The sequence below is a fragment of the Eptatretus burgeri genome, chromosome 5, assembly GCF_056783735.1.
Source record: "Eptatretus burgeri isolate ZD-2024b chromosome 5, Ebu_testis_v1, whole genome shotgun sequence".
Taxonomy (NCBI): domain Eukaryota; kingdom Metazoa; phylum Chordata; class Myxini; order Myxiniformes; family Myxinidae; genus Eptatretus; species Eptatretus burgeri.
In genome coordinates this window covers 7634559-7658327 of record NC_140965.1, presented here as the reverse complement: position 1 = coordinate 7658327, position 23769 = coordinate 7634559, and the positions used below count along the sequence as shown (strand labels likewise).

Genomic DNA, 23769 nt, shown 5'->3' with positions numbered 1-23769 from the left:
ACAAAATATATTTTGCAAACCATTTGATTCTCCTAAAATGTCAACTGAAGATCCCACGTGTAATATTTTTTCCTCGAATAAAAGCCCTTCGTTGTCGGACAGGGTGACACAGTGGTAACTCATTTACTTTTGAGCAGGCTCGTCTGGGTTCAATTCCCGAACCTTGCCGGAAGGGAGTTTCATAACGACGTGTGCCATTTTGGATGGACATTAAGCTGGGTACCCAATCTGCTCGCATAAGTTGTTGGACGTTGAATAATCCACAATGTATTTCATCAAAGAGTAGGCAAATTATCGTTGACACCCTGAACAAATCACAAAGTTCGAGCGAAATCAGCTCTCTAAGTTGAGCATCAGGCCTGGCCAGCCGGTTCGTAAAGGATTTCCTCAAAAAAACTTTCCACACAGCCGAACCCACAATCACCATCCTACTCAATGTCCACTCATTCCTCCACTCGTTTGTTCCTCTTTTTCTCACCTGCAGAAGCAATTTTCACATTCTCTTCAACCTCATTCTTCCCTCCAAGTCCTCAAGACAGTTGTTCACCACCATCTCAGATTGTTCCTCATCCGAAACCATGATCTTTTCTACCTCCGTTAAACCCCCTCAAGCCCACCTCCTTCCAAATTCCATCTTTCCCTTCCTGAGGGTTTACTTTTGCATCCATCTTGTCCACCCCATGCATCCTTCCCCACCCCTCATTCCTCCCCACACCCAGTGTTTGTCCAAGTCTCCCTCTATATTGTCCTTCAACACTGCTGTTGGTGTTTCTCACCCCTCCCCCAACCCCCCCCTCTCATACTCTACTGTTCCTTTTGTTCTGTTGTGTCCTGATCCATTCAGTGTTCTTGCTCTTCCATGAACCTTGACTCTGTATGCAAAAAAACAGTACTGTACCTTTTATAAAGTGTTGGTACTGCTGACAGTTCCTGAGCAAGTATCATGGTTAGGGTTTGTAATTTGTTCAGGGTGTCGAAGATAACTTGTCTACTCTTCACAAAGAACACTATGTGGGATCTTAAGCATCCCCCAAGTCGTGCTGGCATAGGGGATATCCAGATGGAGGGTGAACAGATTGATATATTGCCCTGCAAGTGAAATACCAAGATGACAGTTTATACCTGGGTGGAGGTTCAAACCCAGGATTGAGAGCTCAGAGGTGAGTCCGCATACATGTTGGCTAGCCTGCCAGCCCTGGTCCCACAATAATAATATCGGATTAATTTTGGCCGTAAACAAAGCATGAGGATCATAATTCATTCCAGCACATCCTGAAACCTGCTTTTCCTTTGAACAGCAATGGACTGTTAACAATAAGCTGCAAGAGAACATGTCACAATCCCAACCAAAGCATTTGGGGAAGGGGCAGGGTTTATTTGATGCTGAGATCATTTCTGCAGATTTGTCATGTGGACAGGAAGTCATGTTACTCCTGGATTTGGAGTTCCAAGCCATCATCGAAGTTGCACATCATATGCATGTCCAACATGATGGTGCGGATGGTAAAGACGTCTTTTGTGAAGTCAGCAAGTCATTACAGGCACCTTGAACCAATTACAAGTTCCTGCCCTGATTCTCCCCTGGGAAGGCAAAGACAAATCATCCAGTGCAATCCTTGCTGTGGAGCTGATTTTGCAGCACTGAAACTACCTTCAGGCAGAAGTAATTTGAGTCTGTGAATAACAAAACTGTCCACTGCAAACAACAGTGTCTTAGCTGCTACACTACTACCCACAGTATCGGTCAGTCAACCTTTTTTTGTCTTTTTTATTTTTTTGAGCAATGCAGCCAACCTCTTGGGAAGGGAATCAATCCATGGACACGTTTCTGGCTCATTGGCTTTATGACACCACCTTTTTCAAGAAGAAAAAAAAGTCGAACATCGTAACAAAGGTGGGATGTGCAGCTTGGCTCCATGACCGAAGTACACAGTCAACCAAAGCTTGTCAAACTAATGCACGCATGCACCTCTACCTGAAGTACAAAGCACATGGTTAAACAAGCACATAAACCCGAGCCCACAGTCAGAATGCAAGGTCATACAGCCGTGCAGACCCGTGCAGAGCTTTTTATGGAGTGATTGAGCTGTAAAAACCCTCTTATGAAACCATGCTGAGCCTTTTTCAGCCAAGCCACTACAACAAGGCCTGCCATGAGCTCTGCAATGCCTTCCCACACAAGAGACATGGTTAGTTTGGGGACTGTGCTCGTATGATGGATCACTACACATCACCACAAAAATCTGAAAGGCGATGTGCTCGAGCGAGACTGGAATCAACAGAGCAAGTGTACACTGGATTCTCAAAACAGCTAAGTGGAAATTTTATGTGCCAAGACTGTTGGGAAATCTGGTCGGGGAATGAGGAATAGAGAGGGTCAAGAGCTGGTGGAGCTGGTGGTGAGGAATGGGCTAGCCATAGCTGGTTCATTCTTTCAAATGCGGGAAAGCCACAAGGTTACCTGTCGGAGTGGACAGCATAGAACGGAATTGGATTTGGCGGTGGGCAGGAAGCTACAGTTATGGATAGTTATGGATTGTAAGGCAGTGGCGGGTGAGCATGTTACCACTCAGCACCCGCTTGTGGTGTTTGTGGTATGTATTGAGAGGAGGAAGGAGGTTAAGAGCAGTGGCTGGAAGATTATTCGGTCGGGGAAGTGGAGGGGCAACGCTGTCATGGAGTATAAGGAGAGGATGAGGGCCAGGTATGACCAACTTGAAGAAGCAGAAGGTTTGGAGGAGTGGAAGAAGTACGGAGAGGCGTTTAGGGGAATTGCTGAAGTTTTGTGTGGGAGGATATCAGGAATGGGTGCATTGTCCAGGGAAAGAAACCAGATGGGGTGGACGGAGGAGGTAGTGAACGCAGTTCGTGAAAAGGAGGAGGTTTGGAAGAGAACCGAGAAGGTCAAGGGTTGAAGGAGCCAACCAGATGCAGGGTTGATGCACCTATATGGGCCGAAGAAGAAGGCAGCAAGAACAGCTGTGGATAAGGCAAGGAATGATATGGAGGAGGAGGAGGAGGAGGAGGAGGAGGAGGTTGTATACAAGTTGGAAGAGGATGGTGGGAGGAGGATGGTTTATAAACTGGCTCGTGACAGGGATGAGGATAGGAAGGACATGATTTGGGGGGGGGGGGGGTGGCGGAGATTAAGGACGGGGACGGGAGGCTAGTGACAGAGATGGGGGCAGTATTGAAGGTTTGGGAAGTATATTTTGGGAAGCTGTTGAACCGGGGAGGAAGCAGCGGCAAGATGGAGCGACTGTGCTATGTGGAGGGCAAATCACGGATTGATGGATCACAGATGATGGAGATCACAGAGGAGGAGGAGCAGTTAGCATTGTGGAGGATGAAGAAGGAAAGAGTGCCAAGCATTGATGAAGTGTGTACAGAGATGATAATTGCAGTGGGAGAGGTTGGAGTCAGGTGGACAAAGAGGCTGTCTGAATGTATGTATTATTGAGGGTTCAGTTCAGGAGGGGTGAAGGACAGGGTTAATTGTGCCGATACGGAAAATCAATGGCAGTGTTCAAGACCCGGCGAAGTACAGGGCATTAGACTTCTAAGTTGTGTCATGAAGGTGCTGGAGAGGATTCTGGATGTGGGGTGAAGGAAGAGGGTTGGGATGGAGATCGGAGAAGAGCAGCAGGGTTTTAGAAAAGGTAGGGGGATGATGGATGAGATGTTCATGCTGAGACAGCTGGTGGAGAAGAGGTTGGAGGTGCAAGGTGAAATGGTATTGGGATTTGTGGACATGGAGAAGTCTTATGACACTGTCCTGAGAGAGAGGCGACGCTGAGATATATGGGAAGGCTGGAAGCAGAAGTTACGTTGGTGGAAGGGATGTACAATGAAGGAGAGAATTTTTGGTTGGTCTGAGGAGTTCAGTGTGAACATCGGTTTGAGACAGGGAAGCGCTATCAGCCCACTCATGTTTATCATGGTGATTGATCGAGTAAGCAGGAAGGTGCGCCTTGAGGGGTAGTATGGGGAGGATGCTCTGTGCGGACGATCTGGCGGTTGTGGTGGAGAGTCGGTGGGAGATGCCGGATGTATTTGGGGAGTGGAAGGAGACATTTGAGAAACATCGGCTGAAGGTGAGTCTGGAGAAGACTGAGGTGATGTGATGTGGTCGGGCAGCAGAGAAAATGAATGAATATCAGGTTAGAGGGGAAGGAGATCAGACACATAAATACGTTTGAGTATCTGGGAGGAACAGTGACCAGGGATGGTAAGTCAGAGGCAGAGACCCAGAGGAGTATGGAGTGAGTAATTACAGACAGAAAGATATCAAGGAAATTGAAAGTGAAGGTTCTGTTGTTGGGTGTCATTGCAGCCTGTCTTGATGGTCTGGAAAAGGTGGCACTGACATTACAAACTGGCTAAACACTGAATGTCTGTCTGTCTGTCTGTCTTTCTGTCTGTCCGTATCTGTCTGTCTCTCCCCCCCCCCTCTCTCTCTCTCTCTCTCCCCTCCTCTCTCCCCTCTCTCTCCCCTCTCTCTCACCCCTCTCTCACCCCTCTCTCACCCCTCTCTCACCCCTCTCTCACCCCTCTCTCTCCCCCCACTCTCCCCCACTCTCCCCCACTCTCCCCCCACTCTCCCCCACTCTCCCCCCACTCTCCCCCACTCTCCCCCCACTCTCCCCCACTCTCTCCCCTCTCTCCCCCTCTCTCCCCCTCTCTCCCCCCTCTCTCCCCCTCTCTCCCCCTCTCCCCCCCTCTCTCCCCCTCTCTCCCCCTCTCTCCCCCTCTCTCCCCTCACTCCTCCTCTCTCCCCTTCTCTCCCCCTCTCTCCCCTCTCTCTCCCTCTCTCTCCACTATCTCTCCCCTCTCTCTCCTCTCTCTCTCCTCTCTCTCTCCCCTCTCTCCCCCTCTCTCCCCCTCTCTCCCCCTCTCTCCCCCTCTCACCCCCCTCACCCCCTCCCACCCCCTCTCACCCCCTCTCCCCCTCTCCCCCTCTCCCCCTCCCCTCCTCTCTCCCCCTCTCTCCCCCTCTCTCCCCCTCTCTCACCCCCTCCCCCTCTCTCCCCCCTCTCTCCCCCTCTCTCCCCCCTCTCTCCCCCCTCTCTCCCCCCTCTCTCCCCTTCTCTCTCCCCCCTCTCTCCCCCTCTCTTCTCCCTCTCTCCCTCTCCCCCTCTCCCTCTCTCTCTCCCCCTCACTCTCCCCCTCCCCTCTCCCTCTCCCCCTCCCTCTCCCCTCCCTCTCTCTCTCCCCTCCCTCTCTCTCCCCTCCCTCTCTCTCTCCCCTCTCTCACTCTCTCCCCTCCTTCTCTCTCTGAAAAGATCGTCCACAAACCCTTCCATCTGCTATATCAACAAACAACCATCTCGTAGAAGTTCAGTCACTCAAACTCTTGGATCTCTCTCAGCCATGATCTTTCTTGGGTAAACCACATTTCAAATTTTGACATCTTCTCTCATGCAAAGTTCTTCCTTGGCACACCTGAATTCCTATCCACCGACAAGGCTTTCATCTGCAGCTTAGCTTGATGGAGTACTGTCTCCCCTCGGGATGGCACCCATGCCTCACGGCTTGCTCATCTTGACGCAGGGGAAACCAAGGCCTTCAAGGTCCTTGGAATCTCATGCGAATAAGCTGAGTCTATGGGCCTTGGTCTATGGGCTGAGACTTTGCCAGCACCAACAGGTCGGTGGTCTCTGTCTTCTCGCATTGTGCTATAGTTGATCCAAAGTGCAGAACGAAAGGTAGTTTTATCCCTCGTGCTGTCTCGCTTTGAAAATCACGACTTGCAACGTGCTTCCCATTATCCTATGATCTACCCAGCTTAAAGAGGAATGTCGATGCCTACTTCTTACATCTTTGAAGTTACATTGCATTTCACATGACTTCTGCTACTTCCTGTGTCTTGGATGTTTTTTTATGACTTTTCTTTCTTTTATTTCGTTTACCTTGATCCTTAACTTTATCTAACCTTCCCTTCGCTCCCTAACTGGTGGCTTTCTGCCTTGTTTGTGGCGATTTCCATAAAAAATAAAATCTCCTTTCTGGTCTTGCAACCTCTGCTCTCTCCATGCTTTGTCCAATGTCCATCAACATCAATTTTGTCTATCAACCCGCTTCTGGTGAAACTACCTAAATCTAGGATCGCTGCTCACCTCCACTCATTTGTTTCTCTTTTGTCCCGCCTGTGGAACCAACTTTCACATTCTCTTCAATCTCAGTATTTCCTCCAAGTCTTCAAGGCAGCTGTACACCACCATCTCAGATCTTCCCCAATCCAAAACCATGATCTTTTCAACACATGTTGAACCACAACCACCCTTATCAAAAATTATTTATGTGGCTTCTATATCCATCTTGTTCACCTCTTGTGTTCTCTCCTCCCCCTCATCATTACCTGCATCACTTGTTTTTCCATCTTAGTCTATTTTTTCCCCTCTGCCCTGCTGTTGTTATTTTCCCCCTCGTCTTAATGCTGTTCCTTTTGTTATGTTGCATCCGAATCCATTCTGTGTTCTAGCTCTTCCACGAGCCTTGATTCTGTATCCAAAAAAGTCCATTCATACACTCGTTTGACAAGCTTTGTTGGAAAGTGTACCTTGGCCGTGGAGCTGATGTGCACGAATGCAGCTTTGTTTTCTCATTTGATTTAATTTAATTCTTTTTTTTTTTTTTAACCTTTCTTTCATGAAAAGTTATGGTATGATCTGATATGTTCACATCTGACAAAGTTATGATATGATCATGCATTCTGGAACTGTGGGCGATTATTTATGTTCTTTTGTATGACCAGAAGCTTTGGCCTTCGGGCCAACCTACATATCTGTTAGCTTGACGAGGGTTGTTTGACTGTGAACTTTAACCTGAGAGCCAAAGTATACGTCTTTAGCTAAGTTTTAATGTTTGATATTTTTGCTCTTTTCGAAATATAAAAAAGAGGCTCCCCTGAGCAGAGGAGGCTCCAAACATTTACAGTGTGATCAAGCCTTCTCGTCTTGTGTGCTTGGATGTATGCATTTTTGTATGGCAATCAGCTTTGGCCTTCGGGCCAAGGTGCTTGTGTATTAGTTTGAAAAACTTTGCCATTGAACAATGTTTGTTTTTTTTCTTTCGAAAAAAAGAGAATCTCTCAACAGAGATGAAGGCCAGGGAGCTGCAAATGCATCTGTGGATCGATTCTCTCCCCAAGGGGTCCATTGACTTTGTCAGAAAAGGACTTCTAAAGTCGATGTGGGCTTTCTAATACTGTGGGTAGCAGTGGGATCTTCTGTGTCCTTCACACTTCCACATCTACCACTATACACAAACGCATGTCCACATCTACAAACACACACACACACACACACACACACACACACACACACACACACACACACACACACACACACACACACACACACACACACACACACACACACACACACACACACTTATCACGAGAAGTGATCCTGATTGTGTTGATGGAACATGCACCATCAAAACGGTCTCATATTTTCCTTAATTTTCTTGGTGTGATTGTCCATTATTCTGTGACAATAATTGTAGCATTCGGCATCTCCATACACCTTGTAGATTCACACTTATTTGTACTTTTTCTCTTGCTTAAATGTGTGAGAATCCGATTTTTTTCTATTATTATTATTATTATTATTATTATTATTCTAATTATTATTATTATCATTATATATATATATATATATATATATATATATATATATATATATATATATATATATATATATATATATATATTGGTATACATAGTCAAGACTCATGGAAGAAAATTTACTTTTCGAAATGCTACAACCTTTAACCTGGTGTTGGCTTAGTGGTTCGGGTGGTGGCTTGGGATCCTACGGTCCTGAGTTCAAGCCCTCTTGACTGCTTAATTCACACCAGGGAGTTGACTCGGCCTGTCATCCTTCCGAGGTCGGCGAAATGAGTACCAGTGTAGCAGCCAAAAAGGCTGCACACGAAGGGAAGGGGAATCGACGGATTGATTAAATCTGGTATTGGTGTGGCACAGGCATGATGGCCGAATGGCCTCCTCCTGTGCCTTAATTCTTTGTAAATCCTTGTTTAAAAAAAAAAAACCTTCATGGGAACTCTGTTGCTTTTTTTTTTCTGTGTTTTTATACCTTTGTATTTCCTGCTCGTTGCCATCAGCAAGATGTCAGCCTGGTGTTGGCTCAGTGGTTAGGGTGGCGGCTTGGGATCCTAGGGTCTTGAGTTCAAGCCCCGTCGGCCGCTGAATTAATACACCAAGGGGTTGACTCAGCCCTTCATCCTTCTGAGGTCGGCGAAATGAGTACCAGTTCCAGTGTGTGTACTGGTAGAAGGGCACTGCATCAGCGACATAGTTGCACTTCAAGAAATGATAGCTTCCCCGGCAGATAAGCTGCCATACGACCACCAGCAAGATGTCCAATTCACTCAAATAGTCATCGAAACCATTTGGCTTTTTTGGTGGTCCATCTGAGCACTTCACTCTCATATTTGAGATTCCAGGTTGCAATCCTTTTATATATTGTTGATTTGTCCATTGTCTACTCACGTCCTTGTAGTTAATCTAAAAGTACATTATTTTGGCTTTGTACTGCTTGCGATTTAATCAAGATCCTCTGTAAGCCTTGGGGCAATGTATAAAAATCTATATACAGGTATACTAACAAATACAACCCATCACTTTGCTGATGGGGATATTAAAGGGGGTGGGTGTAAGAAGGAAGGGAGGCGGAGAGGAGGGAGGGGTGGGAGAGAAGGGAGACTGAGGAGGGGGGGGGGACTGAGGAAGGAGGGGGGGGGGAGTGAGGAAGGAGGGGGAGCGAGGAGGGGTTGCGGAGTGAAGAAGGAGGGGAGAAAGGTAAGGCAGTGTGAGGGAAGGGCCCATCCAGAGATAACCATTATTTTGATATGTGCAAAGATAACCGCCGTCCGGATACCTGCGTTGATAACCTCCATCTGGATACGTGCATTGATAACCATGGTCCAGATATGTGCGTTGATAACCACAGTCTAAGGAAGTTGGGGGGGGGCAGAAAAAGAGGGCGGTATAGGGGAGGGGTGGAGAGCGAGGAAGGAGGGAGAAGCGAGGAAGGAGGGAGGAGCGAGGAAGGGTTGGGGATCGAGGAGGGGTCAGGGAAGGGAAGGTGGTATGAAGGGAGGGGAAGGGAAGGTGGATTCTGCCAGATGTGACGTCCAGTTTTGTGGCACACACACTGATGGATCACCCTGCCTTTGAAACACCAGGATGACAGTTTATAGCTGGGTCTGGATTCAAACCCAGGCAAGACAGCTTAGAGCGAGCATGCGTGCCTCTCGTGGTGTGGCGATTCATCACTTCATAACAACTGAAAACCTTTTTTTCACTCAATTTGATCATATTTCTTTTGCCTTCCTACCTCCGGTATCAAACTGCAGTATTGCTATTGAAGCTTGAAGAACGAGTATTAAGTGACTTCACGAAGCACTCCACGAAACGGTTGAAGAACCTTCAAAAAATGAAACGTTTCAATTTTATTTTTGTATTTATCTTTGCTGAAGTGATGGATAGTATAATGGATGATCATACAAAAAGGAGCAATTACAGAGATCAGATGTTTCCTGTAGTTCTCAACCAGGTTTGCACAGACTGCAGCAGGGATTTTGGCCCACTCCTCCATACAGATCTTCTCCAGATCCTTCAGGTTTCTGGGCTGTCGCTGGGCAACACAGACTTTCAGCTCCCTCCAAAGATTTTCTATTGGGTTCAGGTCTGGAGACTGGCTAGGCCACTCCAGGACCTTGAGATGCTTCTTATGGAGCCACTCCTTAGTTGCCCTGGCTGTGAGTTTTGGGTCGTTGTCATGCTGGAAGACCCAGCCACACCCCATCTTCAATGCTCTTGTTGAGGGAAGGAGGTTGTTGGCCAAGATCTCGCGATGCATGGCCCCATCCATCCTCCCCTCAATATGGTGCAGTCGTCCTGTCCCCTTTGCAGAAAAGCATCCCCAAAGAATGATGTTTCCACCTCCATGCTTCATGGTTGGGATGGTGTTCTTGGGGTTGTACTCATCCTTCTTCTTCTTCCTCCAAACACAGCGAGTGGAGTGTAAACCAAAAAGCTCTATTTTGGTCTCATCAGACCACATGACCTTCTCCCATTCCTCCTCTGGATCATCCAGATGGTCATTGGCAAACTTCAGACGGGCCTGGACATGCGCTGGCTTGAGCAGAGGGACCTTGCGTACGCTGCAGGATTTTAATCCATGACGGTATAATGTGTTACTTTTGGTTTTCTTTGATACGGTGGTCCAAGCTCTCTTCAGGTCATTGACCAGGTCCTGCCGTGTAGTTCTGGGCTGATCCCTCACCTTTCTCATGATCATTGAGGCTCCACGAGGTGAGATCTTGCATGGAGCCCCAGACCGAGGGAGATTGACTGTTGTCTTGAACTTCTTCCATTTTCGAATAATTGTGCCAACAGTTGTTGCCTTCTCACCAAGCTGCTTGCCTATTGTCCTGTAGCCCATCCCAGCCTTGTGCAAGTCTACAATTTTGTCCCTGATGTCCTCAGACAGCTCTCTGGTCTTGCCCATTGTGGAGAGGTTGGAGTCTGATTGATTGAGTGTGGACAGCTGTCTTTTATGCAGATAACGAGTTCAAACAGGTGCAGTTAATACAGGTAATGAGTGGAGAATGGGAGGACTTCTTAGAGATAAAACGAACAGGTCTGTGAGAGCCAGAATTCTTCCTGGTTGGTTGGTGATCAAATATTTATTTCATGCAATAAAATGCAAATTTATTATTTAAAAATCATACAATGTGATTTTCAGGATTTTTGTTTTAGATTCCGTCTTTCACAGTTGAAGTGTACCTATGATAAAAATTACAGATCTCTACGTGCTTTGTAAGTGGGAAAACCTGCAAAATCGGCAGTGTATCAAATACTTGTTCTCCCCACTGTATGTATATATACATATACATACATACACACACACTATACACACGCACACTATACACACACACACACACACTACTACACACACACACACTACTACACACACTATACACACACACACAGTGACACACTCACACACACACACACACACACACACACACACTACTACTACACACACTATACACACACACACACACTACTACACACACTATACACACACACACACACACACACACTACTACACACACTATACACACACACACACACACACACTATACACACACACACACACACTATACACACACACACTATATACACACTATACACACACACGCTATATACACACACACACTATACACACACACTATACACACACACACTATACACACACTATACACACTACTACACACACTACACACACTACACACACTACACACACTACACACACACACACACACACACACACACACACACACACACACACACACACACACACACACACACACACACACACACACACACACAAACACAGACACACACACACACACACACACACACACACACACACACACACTACACACACTACTACACACACTACTACACACACACACACTACACACACTACTACACACACTACTACACACACACACACACTATACACACACATATATTAGGCTACTGCCGTCTGTCTGTCTGTCCCACCCTTAAACATGGAAACACTGCTCGAAAGAAGAAAAAAAAATGAAGTCAAAGTTACTTCAAATAAATCCAAATCTACAGGGAAATTATCACTTTTTAAAAAATCAGACAAAAAAATTGCACCCACGTCCAAAGAAAGCGGTTCAGATTGGCATTTTCAACATGAAATGGGAAAAGCCTGAAACGAACGAAACCCTTTGGAATTACCCTTTAGAACCCCATCGAATTATTCTATCGAACCCTTCAGAATTATATTATAGAACCCTTTGGAATTATACTATCGAACCCTTTAGAATTATACTCTAGAACCCTTTAGAATTATACTATAGAACCCTTTAGAATTATACTATAGAACCCTTTAGAATTATACGATAGAACCCTTTAGAATTATACTATAGAACCCTTTGGAATTATACGATAGAACCCTTTACAATTATACTATAGATCCCATTAGTATTATACTATCGAACCCTTTAAAATTATACGATCGAACCCTTTGGAATTACCCTTTAAATTGAAGTGCATTATTGCTTGGATGTGTTACGTGCTACAAAAGGTGCACATGTTGAGGTGTTCTGAAGAACACAAGAAGCTTTATGAATTATGTGACCAAATGCAAAAACCCGCATCATTACATCTCTTTTGGTTTGGTTGTAATGTAATTTTAAAATCGGAACAAGATTTTATGGACAGCCTGGACTTCATTCCGAAGCCTAAAAGTATCTTCATGTAATGCATTGGAAGTTTACCCAATAAAATTGTTTTTCCATCAAGGTATTTTTACCACGTGATTCTGCCAGTATTAAATAAAGAAAACAAAATAAACTGCGATGGTCCGAAAATCCATCGATTGGGACCCGACTCTACAGAGCGTCGGTGCTGCCAAAGCAGTCTCCTTGGCTATTGAACACAATCCTGGACGGGTCACCTGTCTGACACAGGATATCAGCAAGCTGGCACTCATTTTGCTGACCTCGGAAGGATGAAAGGCAGAGTCAACCCCACCTGGTATTAATTCAACTGCCAAATTGGATTTGAACTCAGGTTCATAGGATCACAAGCCCACCTCCCTAACCATTAAGCCAACACCAACCATGTCCTGAAATGGTGTACCAGGATGAACGTTATCAACGTGACGTCGTTTTAATACAGTACCTGATGCATTTGCGACGATAATTTTGTTCTTCCGTCAGCATGATAACTCATGCTTGTCATGTAAATAATTGCTCTGGGGAGAAACGGAATGGAGGCTGGGTTGGCCAAAAGATATACGAAGAGTGTGTTGGTTTGGGGGAGGAGGGATGATGTATGGGGGTTCAGTCAGTCTTCCCCTTTTCTGTATTTATGTATGTAATAAATAGATGGTCCTTAAAAGACCTACCACCCCTACTTCCATGAAAGAATGTGCTTTTCAATTTATCTCTGGGTACCAAAAATACCAGTTTATTAACATGAACCAGTTTAACTCTCATTACAGTTTGTGAATGTTACGTTAATATACTGTGCTCATATATCCATGACATTTCAGGAATTTTTGGAAACTTCTCAAACATGAAACCACTCTTTGAGTAAGTGCTTTAATTCTCTGTGAACGGAACAGCTCCTTATATCATTGTTCAGTCCCACAATAGGAGAGTACGAGGAAGGGTTGTGTCTGGGCACAGTGGTCCAACAGGAGCACAGGAATTATCTCGGTCTCGGTCCATCAGGCGCATAGGATGAATCCGGGCTTTGGAACATCCTGTATGCACAAGAAGAATCCGGCCAACACCAACCATGCACAATGCACATGTATATAGCAAGTATCGAGATCTCGGCTCATCATGCACACAAGCATTATTTAGGTCAAGGCCCATCATCCACACAGGATGAATCCAAGCTTTTGATCATCAGACACACATTCATGAATATAGGCCTCGGCCGAACATGCATCCACACAAGATTCGGTAGCCATAGCTACAGGGAGAACTCGAGCTGAAGCCCTTCACTCGCACTGTATGTATATCCGCATAACATTCATACGCACAAGTTAAACAAAAGCCATTGTCCCATCAAAAGTAGAGGGGACTGGAGAGGCATTGCAGCATAAGCATGACTTAGGTAGAGGTGGCAGATGCGAGGAAGGCAGGTTTGCCATTCGAGTGGTGGCACGAGCATATCAAAAGCTATGCTATTCATATTATTGATGGACCTGGAGTATATTTTAGCTTGCACTGGACTTCCAGCTTGCAATGCATTCGGAGATTGCATAAACATAAGTAAAGCTATTACAGCTCTTTATAAAACCATCACATACACCGCTGTTCTGCTCCGGCGCATGCTCCCATAACTGACCTGACCTGACCTGGCATACACCACATCCGCATGCACAACGAAAATGGCACCGTAAAGCATTCTCAGATGCCATGTCAGGATGATTTATTTTAACATGTAAAGAAGCAAGGACAAAAAATGTTTTCCCCGATTGCTGGGTATCACCGGCTCACAAGTAATTTCGCTTAAAACAGTCGAATGCGTATCTGCATTGTAAAGCCACTGATTTCTGGGCACCATACCACCGAAGCCACCAATAATGCAGTGTGTGTCACCAGCACAGTCATTAACTGCGTGCAGTGGGGTCCACAGTTCAGGTAAATAAAAATAAATAAATAAACGCATCGACTTCAAAACAAGCAACGTTAAGTTTAAACAGGGTAAGCAACTCGCAAGTCGCCGGGTGAAGCTGCGACATGCAGTGCGCAAGGTATCTTTAGAGCAGAAGCAGGTGCTGCAGCGAGCAAAACGTCACAGCTTGCTGCTCCCTGCCGTTCGCTGCTGTCAGAGCCCGACACACGCCGTCGCCTTTGCCCATCGATGGGAGCGATGTGTGCATCGATGGTCCATTAGCCGTAACACATGCCAAGCAGCATATGCAGAGGCTGTGATCTACACAACTCGCAGGCACCACTAATTGGGCCAGAAATACTGAATTATATGCACACGCTTTGAGTGCGCGCTCAGCTGTTGAAAAATCCCGCAAATGTGCTAAGCATCGTGGAACACAGTCAATTCTTAGAGGGCGAAATTGCAGATATTTTCAGGAACCACTGCACATTCATTTCCTTTCAAAACTCGGCCCTTTGTCGCTGAGGTTGCAATTTACGAAAGATGGTTTATATCCTCCTTCTGTACCCGAACATTGACTTGTTTTACAATTATTGCAGCTGCATATATATGTAGCTTTTATTTTGTTTTTTTGACGAGGCTCGAAAGAAACCTGCAAAAGTTTAATGGATAAAATGTCAAAGAATAGCTTTCCGCTTGAAGTTTCACAGGAAGACATAAAATCTTTGACTCCAAGAGATGATGTTGAAAAGGTTATGCACTGGATCTGCAATGTCTGCAATGGCAAAGTGATAGGCCCATAGACTCAGCTTTGTCACGGGGCATTCCAATAATCTTGAAGGCCTTGGTTTGCACAGCGTCAAGCTGAGCAAGTTGTGAGGCAGGGGCACCAGCACAGAGAGGATAGTCGTACTCCATCAAGTTGCGGATGAAGGTCTTGTAGGTGAATAAGAGTTCAGGTGTGCCAAGGAAGGAATTTGTACGACGGAAGATGTCCAGTCGGTGGCTGGCTCTGGAGGCTAACTTTGAAATGTGGTTTTCCCAAGAAAGATCATGGCTGATAGTGAGACGCAGGAGTTTGCATGACTGAACTTCCTCAAGACTTCAGAGGATTGTTGAGAAAGTAAAAAGGAGGGTTTGCCAAATTGTTCTTTTGGAGAGTGAGAGTGAGATTTGTCAGGATTGAAAGACATATTACAAGTGCTTCTCCGTCTTGTGATTTTTTTTTTTCAAGGTATGAAGAGAGGGAAGAGGCGGCAGCCTGCCTGTCTGAAGGATGAGGGATGTCATGGCAGAGGGTGGAGTCATCAGCAAATAGATAAAGAGTATTTTCCAGAGTTGGAGAGGTGACTGATGAAGATTAGGAATATGATTGGACCCAGAACACTGGCTTTAGGCATTCCAGCCTTGCAGGGGAGAATAGATGAAAGGATTCTGTTGAGAGCCACATGGCTATGAGAGTGGAAGACGTCGGTGATCCATGTGTGGAGTTGGCCTCCGATGTCATATGCAGAGGGTTTGGAGAGCAAGGTGGGATGCCAGACTGTTTTGAAAGAACGAGGTATGTCCATAGACGCCCTGATCTGATGTTTGATATCGAGGGCCTCCATCCATTGTTGGGTGAGTGGAAAGCAGCATGTCCAAGATGGATTGACCTGGTCTGAACGTGAATTGATGATCTGAGATGAAGTCATTGGAGAAAAGGAATGATTTTATGTCAACTGTGATGATGAGTTCCATGACCTTGCTGATGATTGGAAGTAAGCTGATATGTCTGTAGTTGAGGGGATCTATTTTTACACCTTTTTATGTAATATTTGAAAGCAAATGCAGAATGACGCATTCGGCCTTCTTATGAGCAGAGTCGGCTGTGGTGGCATTGAGGTGAGGGAAGTGATTTGGGGGAGCATACTCCAGAGACTGACTTCCTCGTATGTGTTGATTGATGTGAGATCGTCAGAGACATGTTGAAAAGGCCCCAGCAGATTTTTTGAGCAAGTAGGAAAGTTTGAAAGTTCATTCTTGAGGTCGACCACATGATGTTTTCTGGCTCTCTTGAGAGCAGCACACACTTGTGAGCTTTGTGGTGTAACCTGTGGTTGCTTTCGTTCACATTTTCTTTCCAGGAAGAGAATGCAACTTGTTTCATTCAACTGCTTTAACGTAGGACTTAGTGCGCATCATGGCCAGGCGCATGGGTACGATAACTAACGACTTGATTGGACAAATTTGTGCAAAAGACATAGCAAGAAGAATTCCCAGGCTGAGTTAATATAGATAATATAGCTGATAGAGTGAGAGGAAACCACTCCTGAAGTAACATGGCAGCTTTGAGTCCATCAGTCAGCCTTGGTGAAGTGACAGACTTGCCAGCACTGAAGCAGCTCTCTGAAAAACGCCAGAGAGATTTCTACTCTCAGAAGGATGTGATCAGACAAACCAATTGGATCAGAGGAAGAACAGGAGACCTCAGCAGGAAAGTTGGTTATTTCCAAGTCCAGAAGGGGGGGGGGGGGATTTGCCATTGACAGAAATCCGGGTCAGAAAGTTCACAGATCGAGTCAGGCCGATAGAGTTACTGAAGTCCTTTGCTGCAGTGCCATGGCTTGTGAGAGAGGGACTAACTCGCAGCCGGTTCACAGGGTGACAATTGCAATCACCACATATGAGGACGAGGCAGTTGGGATGAGTGCTTCAAAGTTGGAAAGTTTGGTCCATTCTGGCTGATAGAGCGAGAGAGATATAAGTGGAGTTATCACTGTTGGGAGGATGGGACAATGCACAGGCAAACAAGAGGCGGCAGAGGAGGGGAAGTTTGAGCCAAAGGTACTCCTGGGGTTTTGGAGGTGAAAGAGTAGGACACGGATCGTGAGAAATTGAGTTCCTGATGTTACGTGCAACTCTGCCGCAGTGACTGTGTTTGAGGCCTGCCAAGTGAAATGGCAGTCAGGGAGAGACACTAAGAAGTCGGCTACATCTTGTGAGAGGAAGGATCCTATTAAACAGATAATGCCCGGTTTATCAAGATTGAGGCTCAGCGAAGGGCGAGGTGACGGTGGTTAAATAGGTAACGCACTTTCAGCGGGGCCGGCTATGAGCAAACCAAACAAGACAATGAACTAACAGGAAGAGATCAGAGGGAAGGAAACACAGTCACCTGCAAGTAAGAGGGTTTCAATAGCATGACAGAAGAGAAACAAAATAATTAATGTGTGCGTTAAGCTTGGGTTTTGGTAATTTAACCAGGTGGGGTTTACTGGAAGAACCTGTGCATCATGGGGGAGCTGGGGGGGGGGGGCAGAGGCCTGGAGAGCGAGGGAGTTAGACCGGAGAGTCATTAACAGCTATTTCACTCATAAGGATGGAGAAGTCTTTATTTTATTGACTATAAAGTGGAGGCAGAAGCTCCAAAGCATTGCAGTTCCTTAAAAAAAGAGAAAATAAGGAAATCACCATTGACAGACAATGCTCCGGACTTTACACTTCAAAATGTCTTCACTTTACACTTTACACTGTCACTTTTAACTCTTGTACCAATCAATAATTTCTATGTTTCCTATTGATGTTCGTCTGATCAGTTAGGCCGAGGTCACATCTGCCACGGCGGCCCTGGGGTCTCCAAAATATACGGCCATTAGCAATTATACGGCGGCCCCAGTATTTCCATGGTCACACAATGTAGCAGTCACATATGTTTTTATTTTTCGGGGAGCCGCACGGCGTATTTATAAATTGTGGAGACCGAAAACGTGGGGTTGCCGTACGGTCTTTGATTTGATGTCGCACGGTGACCTTAGGGTGTTCCTGCGGCGGCCATAGAATTTTCAAGGCAGACGCAAGGTGCCCGCAAGGCGACCGCAGGGGGGCCCTAAGGCGAACGTGCGGCCAGACGGACGGTAACGAATGGGTTAATTGTTATTTATTTTTTTTACCATTTTTTTTTCGGCTTGTCGAATTGCTACGGTGAATGTAGAAATGAAAAAAGTTATAACTCCGCATTATAATTCCACAGCAACCCTACGGCCTGTAAAATATAGCCAAACGGCGTAGGGCCACCCTGAGTCCACCGCAGAAACTCTGCGGCCACCGCACATTTCTGTCAATTCAGAGGGCGTACGGCCGCCGTATCCTCGCTGTAGAGCAAATGTGACTTATGCCTTCGTATCGATATTATTTTCCCTGTCCACCTTTATTTTATGGACATTTATTACCAAGCTGTTTATGGAGATATTTTTTTTGCCACTTTGATGTGCAATTCCGGAACGGCATGACTTTACGATGATGGAGCGGCGTGGATGACGTATTCAATGCGACCTCCATGACGTGCTCGGCAAGCATTCACTCTGACGGCGAAGTTCTGTGTCACCTACTTGCATGTCGGAGGTGAGATTGATCTTACACACTCCTCAATAGCTCTCTTGTGTTGCTGGATGTTACGAGGGTTGTCTTTGTAAACATCGTCCTTCAGGGAGCCCCATAGAAAGAAGTCCAGTGGGTTAATGTCTGGGCAATGGAGGGACCAGATGTGTTTGTCTTGAAGGAGATTACCCTGTCACCGAGCATCTCTGTGTTGTCAGTGGTTCTGAGAATGCTTGATCTGCACTTTGTGTGGATGAAGTTTCATGTCCTGCCTCAGGATCCGAAAGACGATAGCGAGTGAAAGACCAAGCTCTTGTGAGTGTCGGCGAGAGGATCTCCTTGGACTTTGAGTGAAAGATTGTCTCACCACCCTGATGTTCTCTTCTGAATCCCTCATCTTAATTCTCCTTTATTTTTATCTTACCAAAACGAAGTTTTTGCAAGATAAGTTAGTCAACTTGTATGTTTTGTTTTTTTTTGTTTGTGTGTTTATTTGTTTGTCTGTAATCACGTATAAAAAATTCTGCAGAGCACAGTTATCATTGGAAATTTTTGTAACTTCGCATATCAGAGGCCTATAGAGGTCCCTTTCAGTGCACAAAATTTTGAAGGTCAAGGTCAAAGGTCAAGGTCACTTTGTCGCAAATCAGGGGAGTCGACGAAACCCTTATTTTTTGAGTAATTTTGATCGGATCGTCTTCAAACTTAATGGGAATATAGTTCCTGGTCTGGCGCTCAGCTGATTAATTTTTGGTGGCGATTGGCCTTGACCTTCATGGTTAGCGCCTGAGGTCAAACATATTTGACCCCAAGGTCAAATTTTCAAGTTTTAGGAACCATATCGCGTAGTACCTCAAATTGAACACCTCAACGAGTGCTTTCTAGATATGTCAAGCTTGAGACATTATGACATCATTTGCTGACGTTATGAGGCAAAAGCATATTTTTCATGGTTACTCTGTAGAACGATTCTCATCGGAATCTCTCGTAGGCAGATGTTCCTCAAGGAGTCGCTCCTGGTGGATAGCAGCTCTGTTCACCTCAGTGTGACCTTAAAGAAGTCACACGTGGTCACCTTTTGGCAAGATACGGGTCACCCTGCGGGTGACATTGGTTTATTTTTATTTTTTTTAACATTGTGAAGAGGCATTCTTTCTGGAACTTGTTGACGTTGTAAAGAATACAGTTCTTCCTCGGTGGGTCCAACAAACCAACTGAACCAGAACCAGCATCCTGAACTACATCAAGGACCAGATGAAGGAGCTGCATCATCAGTAGTTCATCTTTCTGAACTTTTGTTTTCTGAAGATCAGCATGCAAAATGTCTGACTCGTTATTCTGAACCATGTCCCTCATTTGTCCCAGGAAGGCACTTCCATGTTCAGCTGTGATGTTGCAGCACTTCACCTCTCCTGAATTCGGACTCAATCTTGTTGTGCCACCTGGTGTCGTGTCTTGGTTCACTGTAACTTCTATTTCTTTGGTCAACAGGGACACGACTAAATGGATTATTACTAGACAGTTGAACCGGGAAATATCCATCCACGAAGGATTGATGTACATTTGGACGTTCTGTGGGAAGATTGGTCATCTTCGCATTGTTCACTGGTTAGTATTTAGCATCGTTAATTCTGTCGTAAGCAAATCACCACAGTATCATGGAGTGGATTGCAGAAAGGTGCAGCATCCATTCCCCCTTATGAGCAGCACAGCATTGCCAGCAGAACATGCTCAACTTTGTCCACTTAAGACATCCAAAACGATGACAAATCTCCATTAGCAGAAGGAAGATGATAAAGGAAGTCACTCCAGAGGGGTAGTCGCTGTTCATATTGAGTTTCCACAGCATTTGCTGTATGTTCTGTGAGATGCTCACAACGCTGTCTTTAACTTCTTCCAGAAAGGTTGTGACTACTCGAGATTGGCTTTGCCTCTCGAGCCATTGCATGAATGTTGATCCATGCTCGTCTCATAAATGCTTCATAGAGAAGCTTATCTATCCGATTAGCTCAGTTATACATCTTCCCATCAAGTGCTATGGTGACTGAGACTTCTTCAATGAGATGAGCTTCACAAATATATGTCACTGAGTCCTGCATCCTGGAAACCAGTTCAAAGAATTGCCAAAACATTGCAGGTCAGGTCAAGTATGGGAGTATGCGCCAGAGCAGCGCGTCGCTGTGTCCACTTTCTGCCGGTACTCCAGGGTCCTCTGTCTGGCCATCCTCCATGCCGATGAACCTGCTGCTACCACGGGGCACATGGTCAGCCCGTTGGCGGCCTCCACTCACGAGACTCCCTCGCTGAGAGAATCTGGTGAGCAGGATCAGCGTCAGGAAAACGAGCCACATGTCCATACAGCCGCAACTGACTCACGGACTATGCAGGTAACAGATCTCATCTGAGTCTCCTTCAGCAACTGCTCGTTGGACACAAAGTCTGACCAGCGATAGTCAATAATTCTCCGAAGAGACCTGGTACCAAAGGAGTTAAGTCTCCATCTTAGATCCCTGTTCAGAGTCCGTCTCGCATCCGTAGCACAAAATTGGAAGCACCAAGAACTTAAAGACTCGGACTTTCATCCTCCTGCATCGGTAATGACAGCACCACATCCCATGATCCAATGAATCTTTGACTCCCCAGGCCCGTCCCAGTTGACCTCCGTCTCACAACATGGGGAGACGACACGTTGCAGATGGTGCGGAAGGTTCCCAGTCGGAGGATGATTCTGTTGTATTTTTCGGTGTGCTTCCAGACAATTTCAGCTGCTTTGGCATACAAAGCTTGACCTCGGATGACAACGATGTCTTCTAGATTTCGAAATTCCCTCACATTTTCTGACTGCTTCATAATTTCTGATATATTGGTTAATTCTGTTGCTGGAGCGTTTATTGTGGCCATGTCCCCAACAGCATCTTGTAACACGGTGTTATTGTCTCTGGTGATGATATTGAATCCTGTCCAACTCGGTATCTTCTGCATCAGTGTGTCCAATAATTATAATCGTGCTAGAACCCAGAGGAGGTTCTTTCTTCGACTAACTTCCATCGCATTGTCATGTTGGAGGATTTCTGCTGCAGATGTTATGAGAACCTGTGGCCCAACACGCTCGCCGGCAATGTAAGTTTTCAGTTCCTGGTGATCCATTGCAACAGTTCTCTGCTTTCGCTTCGGAATGTTTGGGCGTGGTGTCTTCGGTTGGAATTTGCTCCGACATCAACAATTCAAAAGTAATGCGATTTGTTTTCCGGACATAGTTACAGTAACTATCGGTCATCATCCGATGGATTGGTCAAGAAGTTGATTTATTTCATTTTCACCACCGGCAACGATTCCTCCACGAGCCGACGAAGACAGCAATTTATTATATTAATGGTGTTGAAAATGTATAGAAACGGGTGTGTGTATGCACCACATACTGCGCATGCGCGTCCGCATTTTGGAAATTGCGTCCTCGTTTAGTGTTCTGTCACAAACTGTTGACGTTGGCCCTTGATATTGAAATAACACCCAATATTTATATGCAGAAGATATTCGATTTAATTTAAGTAATGAAAGACTTTTTTTTTAAGTTCATATTTTAGGGTGCTTGTGGGCAACTGAAGCTGATTTAAAAAATTGACCATTGTGGTTTTAGGTCCCAAAAAACTGCGGTTTTCCATACGTTAGGGTCAGGTAGGATAAAGTTTGCTAACATAGAGAAGGCCGAGAGTTATAGATTGTTATCATGTATTTTCAATATCTTGGGACATATGCCTTGTTAAAAATCATACATCGCATCACTCCCCCTGGATGGTACCGACCACCCTTCCTGGCTCATACCCTGTTAGTAAAGTTCTTACTTTATGTAAACATGTATTTTGAGGTTTGTGCTGAAGATAAGTTAAGTAGAGGGTGTTGTAGAATTATCATTTTAAACATCCTTTAAATGTTGATACATTGCTTAAGGAATGGCTGTTACTGTTTAGTAAGGAAAAGACTCGTGAAGAAAGTGTGTGTGCGTGTGCGTGTGCGTGTGCGCATATGCTCATGTGCACCTTTCATTCCTCTCCTTATACCATAGCCAATCATCATGTACTCTGCCTACAGAGTGTGTAACAGATTCCATGTTCCTCCTTCTTCTTTCATATGCAGCACAAGGCTGGGTGTGGCTGTGCCGCTGATGCAATGCCCTCTGGAGGTTATGGCAGGAATTTGAATTTGGCCAGTGTACCGGCGATAGCTTGCCTCCTGTTCATCAAGAACACCATGGAATTCCCAGAAGTAGTCAAGTTATTCTATATTTAACCCTAATCACCCGTGTGCTGTCGAGTCTGGGGACCCGTCTGCCATTATTATCCGGTGGGTGTTCAAGATCCGATGGTGTGTTCTGACAAATGTAGGCGAGTTATTGCTTCCGTCTTGAACGAATTACGTGTTCCGACTCCAAATTACAGGAGGAACTGTATCAATGGCACGGCCGCGGCCGTGGATCAACTTCCGAACAACCCGGTCTGATATGCTTTCGTAAAATAATAATAAATGCAATCCTTTCATTTTCTTTTTTTTTTTTTTCTTTTTTCTCATAACTGGTGGTACTCGGAGCTCTTCATTTCAGTGAATCCAAAATTTATCAGGTCGATAAAAGAGTGAGAAATGTTAAATTAAACTGAAATATATTTCGGTTTCGTTTCTGAACTGAGCGCGAGCTCCACAATCCTGTGACGTCAGGTTCCATTTGGCTCTACTCTGTTGGTTTTTGTTCCATTGCATCTTCATGTCATTGTTTAATCATGTGTTAATGCACATTGACGTCTCCTAATGTCTCCAAATGCCTTTATGTTATTCGTATTAATGTACAATGGTGTCTCATTACTCTCGTAATGCCTTTGTTATTTATGGGGAAGTGCATTGATGTCTCTCAATGTCTTTGTTGTTCCTGCAAAAATTAATTCGTATAACATAATGTCTGAAGGAATCTGATTTTGTGCAGACTTTGCGAGAAATTATACATGAAGTGAATATGAAAAACCTGTTAAATTACTACCTCCGCCTCCTACGATAAATGGAGGTTACGTTTTCTCCCCTGTTTGTCTGTCTGTCTGTTTGTGAGCAGGGTGTCTCAAAAAGTTGTGGACAGATTCAGACGAAACTTGGTGGGCAGAGTGGATGTGCAACAAGGCCAAATTGATTATATTTTGGTGAAGTTAAGGATCCGAGAAGTTTTT

General features: G+C 45.3%; 1 protein-coding gene across 7 annotated transcripts in view; it reads left to right on the top strand.

Moving 5' to 3' along the window:
- LOC147025796 (protein kinase C-binding protein NELL2-like) overlaps window positions 1-23769 on the top strand; it is a 370788-nt gene that overhangs the window by 60396 nt on the left and 286623 nt on the right. The window lies entirely within an intron of this gene.